General features: G+C 34.2%; 1 pseudogene; it reads left to right on the top strand.

Annotated features, from left to right (window-relative positions):
* The first annotated feature begins 954 nt into the window (after positions 1–954).
* On the top strand, positions 955–2,140 carry LOC100618636 (V-type proton ATPase subunit B-like; annotated as a pseudogene).
* Positions 2,141–16,137: the final 13,997 nt, after the last annotated feature.

Genomic DNA, 16,137 nt, shown 5'->3' with positions numbered 1-16,137 from the left:
TTCTGCATGCCCTAAACTAATGAGAATAACACAATTTCTACAATGGTGTGCAAATTGCTTAGAACAAGAACTCATTTTGATATGGTTTCATTTTGTGACAGGAACAGTCATGAAAATTATATTGACATTAGGCTGACTGAGATTCTGACCAGCTGGTTTTCTCAAACTTAATTAGTTCTCTGGCAATTGAGTTGTAGACATTGCTTTGTTTTATCATGTTTTTTTAATGGATATATTACTAAAGTAGGAAAGAGTTTGAGATCCAGAGTGTAGACCTCCCAGCTATATCTGTACCTATATCTCTTTAGTGGGATTTGTAGGACCTATCAGAATGGAGAAGACAAGATAGTACTTTGATAAATCCAGATATTTATAAACTAGACCTTCCCTGACCTCTCCAAATTTCCCAATGCTAACAAATGTGTCTGTAATGGGATAATGGGAGCAGGTGCTAGCCATCAGCTGAAACTATCTCCTGAATCCTAAAAAGCAAATCAGAAGTAAGAGAGGTTGAGATCGTCCACTTGCCAATACCCAATGTCATAAAGAGATGTGGTCAACTTATAGAAGTTAGTGGTGGCAAAGCAGTAGTTCATCTTTTGGAGAAACTTCAGATATATCTATCTATCTGAATCAATCAATCTATCTATCTATCTATCTATCTATCTATCTATCTATCTATCTATCTATCTATCTAATCTATCTATCCATCCATCCATCTACCTATCTACCTATCTATCTATCTATCTATCTATCTATCCATCCATCCATCCATCCATCCATCCATCCATCCATCCATCCATCTATCCATCCTTTTATCTATCTATCTATCTATCTATCTAACTATCTATCCATCCATCCATCCATCCATCTACCTATCTACCTATCTACCTATCTACCTATCTACCTATCTATCTATCTATCTATATATATGCCAAGATTCCCTATGGGTTTATGAGAGATAGTCTTCTAACACCTGTGTCTGAGAATATATTTGGTTGAGCTTCCAATGGTGCAAAGAAACCTATTGATATGGCCCTAGTTGTTTTTGATGGAGATGTCCTTGACATTATTGGAGAGTCCTCAATGTTGAATCTAACCTGAGGAAATGATTCAAACTGGCATTTCAGCAACAGATGACATGAACAGCATTGTTATGGGGCAGATATTACCATTTTCTCTGCTTCTGCCTTACCCATAATGAGATCTTGTTGTCAGACTGATTTGATTAAGAAATACAAATATATGGAATATAGTGAGAAGAATTTTGCCAATGTATTTGCCACTATGGCTGTAAACTTGGAAAATTGCCCAATTCTTTCCCCAAAAATCAGACTTTGAAGAAAATGGCTCAATGTATGATGTCTGTCTCCTTTTGAACTTGGTCAATGATCCAACCATTGTGCGTATGACCTCTTCTTGTATGGTTCTAACAATAACAGAATTTCTGACCTAACAAGGTGAAAAGCAGGTTTTGGTCATTCTAGCAGATATGAATTCTTATGCTGAAGATCTTTAAGAGGTTTCAGCAGCCTGAGATGAAGGCCCTGGTAGTCAAGGTTTTCCAGGCTATGTGTATACAGATTTTGCTATAATAAATGAGTTAGCTGGTCAAATGAAAGGTGGGAATGACTCAGTTATTCAGATCCCTATCTTCACCATACCCAATGATGATATCACTCAAATCATCCCTGACTTGACTGGATATATTACCAAAGGACAAATGTATGTGGACAGAGCTGCCTAACGGACAAATTTACCGACCTATAATGTGTTGCCCTCCTTGTCCCAGTTTGGAGAGAGTATGACCAGAAAAATCATGCAGATGCATCTAATCAGCTATTTGCATGTTAATCTATTGGCAAAGTTATACAAGCCATGAAAACCATTGTTGGAGAAGACTTCACTTCAAATAATCTCCTTTATCTGGAATTTTTACAAAAGGTTTGAAAGGAACTTTATTGCACAAGATCCATAGGAAAGCCACATTATCTATGAGACTTTGGGCATAGGTTGGCAGATCCTTCAAAGCTTCCCAAAAGAAATGTTGAAGAGAATCTCTCAGCAGAGCACTAGCTTTGACTTTATTTCTGTGAAATATTGCTTCTATCCTTACTTTCCCCTTCCCACTTTGTGTTAGAGTTTATATGTCACCCTGTAATTAAAACAGACAGGTAACATATTGTGCCAGTGTTCCTGATGTTTTAAATTGATAATAGTCTTTTAAATATCCCCTATTCAAAAATCCTGGATCTTCAGTGTTTTGTAAAAATGGCTGTAATGACTGGATTGAAGTTGTCTTTTATTGATATGTGTGTGTGTTTGTACATAGGAAAATTACACCCTAATTATTTGGGTCTCCTGGACCTTCTTCCTTTTTTTTTGACATTATTTCTTTAAACCTCTTCAGGCATGCGACTAGATGAAGTTTTGGCATCTTGGCCTCCAAATAAAGAGCAAGTCTTTTAGGAAGATTAAAGGGTCGTATATTTAATGACCTTTACTGAAGAGTCTTTACTAAAAATCTACTTTTATTCTTCCTGTATATCAGTTTCTATGCTGCTGCCCAGAACAACAGATAGTACTTGCTCTTGCCTGTTTGACAGACAGGCAGGCAAAGGGAAGTCTTTTTTCCTCTCTTTTTAACAAGTCTTATGACGATCTACAATCTTTGATCTCAGACCTTGATTCTCTGCTGCTACTCATACTAAGATAGGCATAAAATTGACAACTTTTACACAGCTGGTAGTTGTCTGGTAGTATAGTCAAATGGATTTCCTACTTTGTCATGGTGATATCCAATGCAGAGACCTTGTGAGGTCCAGTTATTCTTATTTGTACTGCAAAAAGCAGTTAGCATGTTGGAAAAAGCATAGAACATGTGAACAGACTGTATGTTCCACCTTGATAAACCTAAGCATGTTAGTATTCTGACATGCTCTGTAAAATGGAGATTTGAACCCTAGACTTCAATCCCCAGAAGTCCTTGGTATTTCCCAGAATTCCCTATAATCTCACCTGAGTCTCCACCTGGGCGAGATCACAAGGAGTATTTAATTGGCAGCAACCCCTACTTTGCTCTCTTCCATTGCAATGATGGGGGTGGGGGGGTTTGAATGGCTAATCAGCCCTAGGCACATGGTTTTTTCTATTTTGTTTTTTCTTTATTCCTTGATTTCTAATAATCATTAATAAACCTCTTAAAATATAATATTTCTATTACTAAAGACTAAATTTAATTTTTACATTTCTCAATGATGAAATCTCCAAAATGTTTACCAAAAACTGAAAGCATAAAAGAGAGAGGAAAGAGAACAGCATGCTAGTATATGTAACTGGATATTTTGAACTCTATACTAGAACATCCTGTTGAAATTCTCCATTTGGTCCTACTTTCTAAACACGTCAGCTTCTTGAGGGTTAACCTCATGACACAAATATTAGATTCTTTAGGATTCTAATTTGTTCCTTCCTCATGTTCTCCTTATAGTCGTCTTCCATGCAGCTTGTCCATTGTTTGATCTTTGTGTTCTTTGTAACTTGGGTACGATTACAATTTTTTTTTTCTATTTCATTCCATCCTAAAGTTCTGAAAAATCCTTTATTTTTCTCTGGATGGAAGAGAGCTGTTAGCATGAATGTAGAAAATGTTACATCTGAATATTACAATATGAAAAATAAATGGTAAGTGAAATGGAAAAAATGGATATTACTCTAAGTAAACAGTTAGAAGTCATAGCTCTTAAGTGATAAATTAAAAAAAAAGCAAGACATCGTAAATATACTAACATATTTATTTTGTCAAATGATGCTTTCTCTAGTGTGAGGAAAAGGAGGAAGGGAGATACCTGGAACTTCAATGTAGCAAACAAATTAATTAATTTAAAAAAGTTGTACCTCTTAAGGAGCACACTTCAATACCTAGTCAAGATAATTCAGGAACTCTTGGTGTGGGGAAGTCAAGCATTTCAAGGATCATTCAGAATTAGTCTTATCGAATCAAAAAGGAAAGTGTGATGGAAAACAAACAAAAAACTCATAAAACTATCACTGCAAAACAGCCTAAGTAATACTCTAGAAAAGACCTTCAGATGGACCTTGCATTTGGGGAAGGAACTGTTATTGACTTTTCTGCAATGTTCTGGAGGTTTCTTAGAAGAACAGGAAGATCAGTTTTTTAAAATAACAACTTGTTAATAATATGAAGAAAAAATATTTATTGAGTTCAAGACAATATAAAAATTAGAAGACTGAAGAGTGAAAAAATAAGACAATTTTACTGATTGAATCTAGTTTTTTATTCAATACTATACACATATTGTTTTAAAAGAAAGTCCAAGTAAACTTATAAGATCTAGGCATCTTCTCCATTTTGTAACACACTGAATCAAAATATGTTTGGAAGATTTTTTTTTAAATTTGGGCATGGCAGTCCTGTCACTTAAGGAATGATGAACTCTGTAGAATGCATTGTGAAACTGAGAAGCAAAACTGTTTGAGAAATATAGAAATTCCAATGGAGTTGGAATCAATCAATTAAATACCATTTATTAAGCACCTGCTATGTTCCAGGTACTGTACTAATCACTAAGAATCCATAAGAGGCAAAAGACAGTCCCTGCCCTCAAGAAGTCTAAAGAAGGAGACAACATGCCATAAAATATATACAAAGCAAAGTTATATATGGGATAAATAGGAAATAATTAGCAGATTGAAGGCACTGGAATTAAGAAAAATTGGAGAAATCTTCCTGTAGAAGATGAGATTTTAGTTGCAACTTAAAGGAAGCTAAGGATGCCATTAGACAAGAGTGTAGGAAGGAGAACTTTCCAGGAATGGAGGACAGCCAGAGAAAATGCCTGGAGCTGAGAGATGCAGTGCCTTGTTCATGAGACAGCTACAAGGTCAGTGTCAGGAAATCAGAGTGTGTGTCAGAGAGTAAAATGTAAGAAGACTGGAAAGGTCAGAGCAGGAGGAGCATTTCATTTTTGATCCTGGAAGCAATGGAGAACACCAAGGGAATTTATTGAATGGGATATAAGCGGCAGGGTAGCATGATTGAACTTTTGCTTTAAGAAAATCATTTCATGGCTAAATAGAAGATAGATTGGAGTGGGAGACATTAGGCAAACAGATCCACCTGCAATAATTCCAGCGTGAAGTAATAAGGACCTGCACTGAGTGGTGGCAATGTCAGAAGAGAAGAGGGAACTTGTTGGAAAGATGTACCAAAGGATAGCCACAGGTCTTGGCAGAAATGGCTGTGGAGGGAATGAATGGGAACTAGTGGAGTCCAGGATGATTCCCAGGTTTTCAGTCAGAAGAACTGGGAGGATAGAGAAAAGATGAGTTCTGTCTGAACATGTTGAGTTTAAGATGTCTCCTGGACATCTAATTTGAGATGTATGAAAGGAGGTTGGAGATTCAAGATTGGAGGTCAATAGAGAGTTTGAGGTAGAAAAGGTAGATTTGAGAATCCTCAACATAAAGATGGTAATTAAATTCAAGGGAACTGATGACAAGTGGAATATAGAGGGAGAAGAGAAGAGAATCCAGACAGAACCCTGAGACATCGACAGTGGGGTCATGATCCGGAAGAGATGGAAGATTACAACTCATCTTTGAACTATGCTTCAGGTCATGGAAGTTTAAGAAATATATGCATGAGATGGAGATAAACATTTTTCATTGGCCTGGAAATCTGATTTAAACTACAAGAAAAACCTACAAACTATAATTAAAGCTAGACTTGGAACAATGTACTGTTCGAAGATACATGTAATGGGATAATAGTGTAGTTTTGTAAGAAAGAATTAAAGAATATATGTCAAAATCTTGGGAATTAAATGCCAAATCATATAAGATGTTATTTCAGCAAAAGAAATAACTGCCGATTTCATATTAAACGTTTTTTGAATTATGTAAAAAGTTATAGGTTTTATTGCAAGTCAAAAATTTATTTTTTGTTTTGCCCTAGGTAATTCACACTCTATAATAAGTTGTATAGTTGTCCAGAAGTCATAATTTAGTAGACAGAGCACTGGATTTAGAGTCAAAGGACCTGGAATTAAATTCCAGTTTTGCTACTTAACACTTGTCTCAATAGGGATAAGTTTCAACTGTGAGAATTTATTTTTTATATTGCATTTATTCTTATATTAGGGAGAATTACTGTGTATCTCTACACCTGGGATCTGGATCAGAGATTCCATCCAGTCTACTGCATTTTGCATTTTCTTTGTCCTTAGAAATCCCAAGGAATGTCTCCTTTTTAAAAGAATTTGATTCATAAATGAGGGGAACAAGAGTTCTTTACCAGTGTACAAGTTCCCCAAGATGTCAGCTAGGAAAAAGTATATAGTTTGATGGAATATCTCTTAATTAGCAGTTTACCAGTTAAAGATATTTAGGGAAGTTCAAGGGAGGGGCTGCAAGCTGCCTGATCCAGTTTCCCTATTGTTGCTATTAATTAGAGACCACCATGGAGAACTGTATTCCCTTATCAGTTATGATGCTGACCTAATAAATGGATATAATCAATAAATTGATACTTTTATCCAAAAATCAGTCTTTCAAGTCCAATTTTAATTATGACACAACTCTATGATTTTGTAACAAGTGAAAGCTTCTTCTACCAATGAAGTTATTCTCTTCTGGCTTTAAAATCCCAAAATTCTATTCTGTAAAGAAATTGAATCCAAATTAAAAGTTTCCATCATATATAAAATGTCATATAATCATATTTATAATATATTAATGATTACATAAATCGTTAAGAAACTGGGATTTAATCTTACAACCACTGTGTAGATAGAATCCATTCCTTAGGCTTGTCACTCCCTAAATTTGTCCTATCCCACATCCCATTTTGCATGTGTACGTTGAGGGACATAGGAGCACTGAGGATAAAAGGCTTTTGATCTCTCTCTCTCTCTTTATCTATCTATCTCTGACTTTGTGGTCTAAGCATCTTGGTGGGCTTAGGGTATGTTTCTAGATAGGTGATATTTTCTGTCCCCTTCCTACATTTCTTTTTTTCTATATCTTTCTTTTTAATTAAAATTATATTGTTAAGAGCTTCTAACAGACTCCTGACTTGAGAGTTAATTTTATAATGGTGAGCACAATATTTTATTACTATTACATTTAATAATTTTACTTTCATTTATTACATGACAAGGCAATATAAGTTGCTCCTCTATTGATTTTTGCTACTTTCTCTGCCAATCTGGATAACCAAAATAGAAAGATCAAGCAGAGAAACCTTATAATAATAGTTATAGTGTAATTATTATTATTTACAGAGCACTTAAAGGTTTGAAAATGTTTTACATATTTTAATTCATTTTAAAATTATTACCACAAGTTTTCACAATACCCTAATCCCTAATAGGAAGGTACACACAATTTATCATATATCATTATTGGAGATGATTCACATAAATACAAACTAAAATACATTTTATAGGGCAAATTATTAATGAAATTGTAATAGAGGGAGTTTCATTTCAGAACTCTTCATATTGCCTTTTTTTTTACTCCTCTATTGTCAGTTAGTTAATAAACTTTTACTAAATATTTACATGTCAGGTACTCTTTCAAGTGTGAATTTTTTCAAAGAAAGGTCAAAACAGTTTCTCTCCTCAGGGAGCTCTTGTTGTATACCTATACCTATACCTATACCTATACCTCTTTCTTTCCTGGGGTATTTGATCTCAAGCTCCTGTTTACTACCTTGAACAAAGCTGCTCTCAGAAAAGGAAATGATAAATTAATTCCTACACAAATAGGAATGGCTAATTAGGTTCAAAGTTTTCTCCTTCCCAGGCACACTTTAATAAGCTACAAAAAATTGTGGAATTTATATCAGAAACCAGTAGGGGAGAAATTTGGGGAAATGGAGTACTATTTCTAATTGACCATGCAATAATAACAAATGTTAATTATATTTACTCATAAGAAAGGCTTGTCCTAGATTTTTGTACAAATAACTTACCAAATATGTTCTGCATATATAATAGAACTTGATGTATGTCATGGTACTTTAAAGACTAGTTGCTGGTAGGAATCACTTTCCTCAAAATTCAAATAGCTTCGCAAATTTCTTTTCCTTGGAGATTGGTATTCTGTGATTTGGTGGATCCATAATTTATCATCATTGTAAGCTAAATACCCTCCAGCCCCAAATAAGTAGAAAATAATTTCTCCAAGGCCTTCTACTACTTTTGTCCATGTTTCCCTCATAGAAGACATGCTGAAGTTGTTTGAGATGCAGGCAATTTGATGGATTCCCCAAAACTTAAAGTTTGGATCAGATATGGAACACTCTAGACTTAGAGAAGGTTTCAGAAGCCAGCTGAGATGGGTAGCATAAAGGGTATGGTAGAAAACCCTGCCTAGGTAGACGTCCTGTCCATTTTTTCAGTACAGAACTTCTGAAACTATTAAGTATATTGCATGGACCCTTGTGCCAACTGAAGTAGATAGGCTCTTCAGAACAATGCCTTTAAATGCATAAAATAAATTCATAGGATTACGAAGGAAACATATATATTAGAATAACTTTTGTTAAGAGTTCCTGATTTATTCTGATACAAAGATTTGCATCCCAAAATTCAGAGCTTGTCTCCTTTAAGTCTTACTCTCAATGGTGTAAATCTTGAGTTTTGACCCTGATTCTGCTACAGAAGTCATTTTCTGTTGCTAGACCTTTCCAAGTCATTGACAGACTGGCTTTTCAATCTGACTTAATACCTTATGTCTACTTGCAATGTGATTTATCCACTCTTCTTTTCTCAGAGTCCCACTGTGGATGGGGAGGCTTCAGTTATCACTGTGAACCCTAAACAACCATAGTCTTCAATAGACTCCACCTTAGCCTCTACCTTAGAGTCAGAAAGAACTGAACAGAATTCTCTTCAAAATTCATCATTGAAGGCTATTATTGCTCAAGATGTTACTTGTAAAGAAATAAAATTTAAAAAGACTCTACAATAGATGAAATGCTGACAATAACTTTGTTCAATAATGCTTTGAGTACTACCACAATAGGTCTTTATATAGTAATTTAGATATATACTCAATATCATGGAAGATTCTCTTTTTAAAGTCAAAACAAAACAAAATTTCCCATTAATGATGAGAATTTTTTTTAAATCAAATGTTCCTGTTCCCTGGTATGGTTTCTAATAGTATGATAATGAAGATAAACTTCCCTTGAGCCTTTTCCCAGAAATCTTTTCTTTTTGTTTATTCTTCCAAGGATTTACATCTTAATTTTTTTTTTAATATATGAGATATTAGGTGACACTGTGACAAGATTCTGGTCCTACTCACTAGTAAGGACCCTAAGCATGTGACTCTCAATAAAGCACCAAGACTTACTCATCAGGTGTACCACCCAACACCAAAGAATGCTCTGGGTCAACTTCCTGCCTTCCCTATTACTAACTCCTTGGCTCTTGTGAGTGGTATCAAAAGTCTCATCTATCTAGATTGGTGTTTTCATGAGTCAGATCAGAGCTTGACCCTCACTCATTCTATTAATTTTCCCCTTGTCTTTATAGCTTAGTTTCCTTTAAGATATCTACAAAGACATTTAAAGATCAGAAAGATACTTATGAAAAGTATCCTTCAAGCTAATATTACTACTAAAGAGAATTAGATTCTGCTTTCAGGTAGTTCTACCATAGTTTCAAACATTTTAATTAAAAAAATTAGAACTTAAACTAAGCAAGTGAAACCAATACACCAGTGGATAAATTTTCCTGCCATGATCCTCCAATAGTCCTTGAAAAAACCCTTCAGTGGCAGGTAAGCTAGAAGATAAAGTCTCCTAGTGTTCCCAATGGGGAGATATTGAGACCATTTGTACATGGTTCTTTTACTTATGACAAAATCTGTGGCAGATAAGTGTCTACTGATGAGATTAGGAGATTTGAAGTGATTATTTGTCTCTCTTGAAGATGACAAAGGGTATGAAAGCAGTAACATATCTGGTGTGGCTTTGATTCAGTCATACCCCCTCCACAGCACAACCTCCTGCCCTATCAAGGACAAAATTTTTGTCCTTCCTTCTTTCTTTCCTTTTTCTTTCTCTTTCTTCTCCCTTGCCCATTTCCCAATATTTAACACCAAATACACTCTTACTGCAATTACATGGTAAGCATCACTATTGTATCATTAAAAGATGAAAGTAAGCTACAAAGAAACAAGTGATTATTTAAAAAAACACTAACTTTTAGTATGTAAAAATCATAATAAACCATTCTCTAATGCAAATATTTCTTCTAACTAGGGAAGGACTTTCTGAGAGTGGAGGCTATATCTGCAGTTTCAATCTATAATAATTTATAAATGTACAGACTAGGTTTGAGCTTTTACTTCCATAGGTGGAGATTCATTCAGTAGCATCTTGAGCTCTGATGTGAATTATAGCAATGAATATAAGGTATGAGCTAATGAAAAGACCACCTGGGACAGTCCCTTTTAGCACCATGAAGTGGTGAAGGAATTTGTCCCATAAATCACAAACTGTCTACCACAATCCTACCAAAGCAAGTGGAGAAAGAAAGGGTACCAAGTCAATCAAACAAATTACCATTTTCTCTAACTCTTCACCACATTTCAACTCATATGTTTTAAATCCTCTTGCCACTAGCTTCCTCCATTACGCACATTGCCTTGGCCATTAAGTTGTATTTGCCTACAGATGCTTTGAATTCGGTCTAGGTATTCTTAACAAGAAATAATTATGAGGTCTTTGCTTTTAATAATTCACTAGGACAAAGTTTGTGAAGTAAATGAATTTTTAGTATTGTAGTCTTGATAGGAGTATGAGTGAATGGTTTTGAATAAGTTTTGAGCATTACAGATTGAGGACTATTTTATGATGGTGTTATTGCTTTGGAGTTTACTTTCAGTGTTTATTTTAGTGTCTTAGATTTCTTTAACTTTTTAAGCATTGCTTAGCTGTTTATCAAATGTGCTGCTCTTGAAGTGATGAAAGAATGATTTTGTGACAAGCTCAGTGGCTACTATCAGTTAGGTTTATGAAAGAATAAAAAGGATGTCAAAGAGAATTCCTTTTGGCTATACAAAAAGGTAATTTAAACATCAGAAAGATACTTATGAAAAGTATCCTTCAAGCTAATATTACTACTACTTAAGAGAATTAGATTCTGCTTTCAGGTAGTTCTACCATAGTTTTAAACACTTAAAACATTGAATTTCTCCTTGAAATATATGTGTACATATACCCATATAAAAAAAATTATGCCCTACTTCCATCTTGGCAATGTTGAGTTTTAAGACCTAAGGAAGGGATCTGATTTATTTCCTTAACAGGAGAATGGATAATTTAATACCTCATTAAAATTATGATTTCATTCTGAATTGCTAAACTAATGTGGTAGTGGCTTCCTCCTGCTAGCTTTCTTCAGTCTCATATTTGTTCCTGCAAAGCTTTATTAATTATCTACTAAAATTCCCACTCTCAAGATAATGATCAAAGAATGCCAGTTTTTTTTTCTTCCTAAGTAGCATGAGGAAGCTATTAATTTATCTAAACACTTTTGAAGAACCAATTAAAGGAGACTACTTTTTTATTGAATGTTATGAAATATTTACCAAATTTTTGAAGGGGTGTTTTAGATGCCTAAAGAAGTAAAGATATCTTGGTGTCTGATCACAAATGAAAACCCCAATAGGGAAGCAGGTTACCAAGATTTTCTGGTTATTATATTTAATATTTAATATGGTAACACAAAACTTCCTCAGTTTAGGAAATATCATTGGAAAAAATTTATCCAGAACCATTTGCTGATAATATATACAAGAATCAAATGAAATTCAATATATAGTACATAAAAGAATTAACACACTAAAAATATGGATTTCTTCATATAATCACTTTCAATTGCCTATGAAAAGGAACATTTAGTAAGCACTTATATGTGAACCTAAGCAAAGGGACCCAAAGACAAAAGTGAAAACAATCTCTACATTTTGGGACCTTTAAATCTTGACACATTTCCATATACAAATACATTTCATCAAAATCAGTGAATCATCAAAGCTTCACCAGTGTAGAACTACAGTCCATGGTCTCAGGTAAGTGAGAAAGGCTTTATGGAAGAAGTGGGTTATGAACTGAAACACCACACCCACAAACCCCCATTTTCAGATAAGTTCCTGCTTCCTCACTAAACTATTCTTGCTGAAATGTGGGGGTCATAAGGTTGGCTGCCCTTCTTACCTACATGGGAAGCATGGCTGAGAGGAAAAGGTCCCTGAATAGATTTCCCTTCACCTGGGTAGTTTATTACAATTCCTTGAGGATAACACTTTCTTTAGTTGTTACTGGCAAAAAAAAAAAGACAGAAAGGTGAAAGGGGACTGTGTGCACTATAATTCATATGTCAGCTCTTAACAGTGGACTTTTACCATGGCTATGATAGCACCTGTCAAACCTCAGTTATTACTGAATAACAGCAAACAAAGTACATTACAGATTATTTTCTTCTGTATCTCTCTAGTTCTCTTCAAAAATGTTATGTTACATACACTTACCTGGGTTTGTAGTTCACCCCACACACTTCTAGTGAGCACCTTGAAAAAGGGGACTAGTCTTGGTAATAATTGCAATTTAGCTCCTGGAATAACTTTCCAACCTATTCAACTATATGCCAAAGGAACTGAACAGATATATCACTTCAGTTTCTTTAAAAATTTCTAAGCAGTCTACAATTAGTAAAATGACTCGAGAAAGAATTATTTTGGCAACAATTCCCTGGAAGAACATATCTATTACTAACATATATTATTAATATAACATGAATTCATGTGTAATTAATTTAGATTTGTTATTCTATAGATAAAAATTACAGAATATTTAATACTTATAAACCTAAAAAGAAACAAAATTTAGACACATTTCAGACTTTTCATTATAGAAAAGACAAGAAAAATTCCTTCAACGCACAAATTGCTTAGGATTTCTATGAATTGTCTAACAAAATTCTATCCATTGCACCATCTGGTCACATTTTAATAGTAGTTTTGCAGAATACTTTCATCACAACTTTCTTAAATAGTATAGTATCAGAATAAGTATCCTCAATTTACAAATAAATAACTAAGGCTCAGTGCAGTAAATGGCAAAAACTAGTACTCAAACCCAACTCGTCAGGCTGCAACCTTAGTGCTCTTTCCGCTATAGCATACTAAAATATATTTAAATTTAAAGACAAAATTCTCAATAATACCAATCAAACATAGCTGATGATGTCTCCATTCAGTGTTATCAGTTCTAATCAACTTGTTGTTCCAACATTCAATTATATATGACTCTTCATGACCTCAAGGACCATAGTGTCCATGAGGTTTTCTTGGCAAAGTACTGGAGTGATTTTTACTAGAGTAAAATATTTCAAATGCCCTAATAAGCACTTGAACTTTGATCTAGTTTATTTTTTTCAGGCTATTACGTATGACTTACATTCATCAATAAGCTTAATCTCCCTTCAAAGCATTGTATTCTATTTTTGCTATCACTGCTAAGACTATTGAACCTCAATTAACCTAAAATCAGCAACAGCAGTAGTTTCAATTAATGCAAAATACTATATCAATCAAAATAATATTTGGAATGTTCACATGTCAAAATGTAGGTAGGGACAGGGTGTATTTTTATGTTGCTAAATAGTTTGCAAAATAACCTGTGCCACAACAACCCCATGTGGTAGGTATTTCTGCAGCCTTATAGAGAATGGACATCTATCAAATGCTTGTTGAATAAGATTATTGAAAAATAACCAGAGAAAACAGCCAACTGAACTGGGATCTGTAGGCATTAAGTGTTCAACCTCTATTATAGTTTGTGAAGAAAGATTTCTCAAACTGAAATGAACTAACCATTTTCATTAAACCGACCAATAAAAATGATTTTGTAAATGAATGGACTGAGTCAGTGCCTCCAGAAGATATCTTTAAAAGACTCATCCAATAAAAGAATACTTGATTCTATATTCCAGTTAAATGTTCTGGGGGAAAACTATCCTCCTGAGTGATGGTGCATTCATAATCAGTCCATTAATTTAATTTATATTAAGTAATTATTTGGAGAAAGAAAGTGCAGACCACTCCAGGATTATTGCCAAGAAAACCCCTAAAAGGGGCCACAGAGTCAGACACAACATAAAAAGACTAAAGAGAAACCACAATAATCAACAATGTTGGAGGAATTTTGCTAAGTATTAAGTATACAAGAAAAATTAAAAATAGTCCCTGCCATCAAGGAAATTACATTCTATTGTAGGAGATGTATATAACACATCAAATACAAAATAAATATAAAGTATATAGAAGATAACCTCAGAGGGGAAGGAACTAAGATGGCGGGAGGAACAACAACCCATGGCATGGCAAGGAAAGGCTTCCTAAAGAATATGGAGTTTGAACTGGTTCTTAAAGAAAGACACAATTTCTATGAGGTTGGAATTGGGAGGAAAAACATTCTAGGCATGAATTAAGTACAGCTAATGCAAAAGCATGGAGAAAAGTGATGGAATGATATTTGTGAGATAAAGCAAATAGACCAATGTGGCTGGACAATACAATTATGTGGAAAGGAAATCTATGTTATAAGATTAGAAAGATAGGAAAGGAAATAGCTGTGTAAAACCTTGGCTGAAAAAGTTGGAAGTTTATATTTGATCCTGAAGGTAATAAGTCATTGAAATTTATTGAGGGGAAAGGTGACACATGGGAAGATTTATGCTTCAGGAAAAATCACAGGGTCATTGATTTGGAGGATAGACTAGAGAGAATTACAGCATAGGGTACAAATAAAAGACTATTATAATGGGGGAGAGGTTTTGCTTTCCTCTTAGTCATTCTGACTCTTTGTGACCCTCTTTTGGAATTTTCTTGGCAAAGGCACTAGAATAGTGTGCCATTTTCTTTTCCAGCTCATTTTATAGATGAAGAAACTGAGGCAAGGAGGATTAATTAATTGTCCAGGGTCATATAGCTAGGAAGCGTCTGAGGCTAGATTTGAATTTAGTTAGGTGTTCCTGACTCCAGGTCCCACATTCTTTCCACCATAACAACTGACTGCCCTAGGGAAGAGATGATGCAGGTTGCAACTAAGATGGTGGCTCTGTAAGTATGAATTGAAAATATAGTCTCAATGGGAAGAAAAGAGAATTTGAATTTATATAAATCTCGTATATTGCAGACACTATCAAACACTTAAAATAAAAAAATATTACTTCATTTGATCTTTATAACAACCCAACCCTACAAGGTAGGTACTATTATCATCTTTATTTTACAGCAGAGGCAACTAAGGCAAATAGAAATAGTGTATATGTATATATATATATATCCATATGTGGATATATATATACATATATATATATATATGTATATCAGTTTGGATTTGATCTCAGGACTTCCTGACTCCAAGCCTATAACTTTATTCACTGCACCATCAACTGGCTCTCCCTCTATGGGAAAAATTTTGTAGAGAAGAAAAAAAAAATCTAAGATCTAGCAACCATTAAAATATGTGAGTTGAGTGAGAAAAAGGACTTGAGAATTACCTGAAGGTTCAATACTGGGCAACTAAAACTAAAGGCACTCAAGTCAGGGATCATATATATATATATATATATATATATATATATATATATATATATATATATATATATATATATATATATATATATATATATATAGACCTAAATGGAGAAAATAACAGATTTTCCAAGCAAATGAAAAGAAAAATATATAATTGTCATTCTTTTTCAGAAAACATTGGTGGAAAATCAAAAGGATGGATTATCTTGCCTCTGAGAATGAATGTCTAAATGGAAACTTGTTGCTGAATTCAGACACAAACTGCCAGTTCTTAATGACAGTTTAGTCCTGAGGCACACTCAAAGGGGTGCAATAACTCTTTTCTCTTGGGTAAAAAGTATAGGCATTGCTTTTGAGGGCCATATGAAAGAGGGAATACTTGGAAACATTAGAGAAGGGGGAAAAAAGATTAGTTTTCTACAGATCAATTTACTAAAAATATCTTTCAAAATTATCCAGACTGCTTTGTGGTAACAAATAACAAAATGAAAGCGA

The sequence above is a fragment of the Monodelphis domestica genome, chromosome 8, assembly GCF_027887165.1.
Source record: "Monodelphis domestica isolate mMonDom1 chromosome 8, mMonDom1.pri, whole genome shotgun sequence".
Taxonomy (NCBI): Eukaryota; Metazoa; Chordata; class Mammalia; order Didelphimorphia; family Didelphidae; genus Monodelphis; species Monodelphis domestica.
This window is presented reverse-complemented; position numbering and strand designations above follow the sequence as displayed.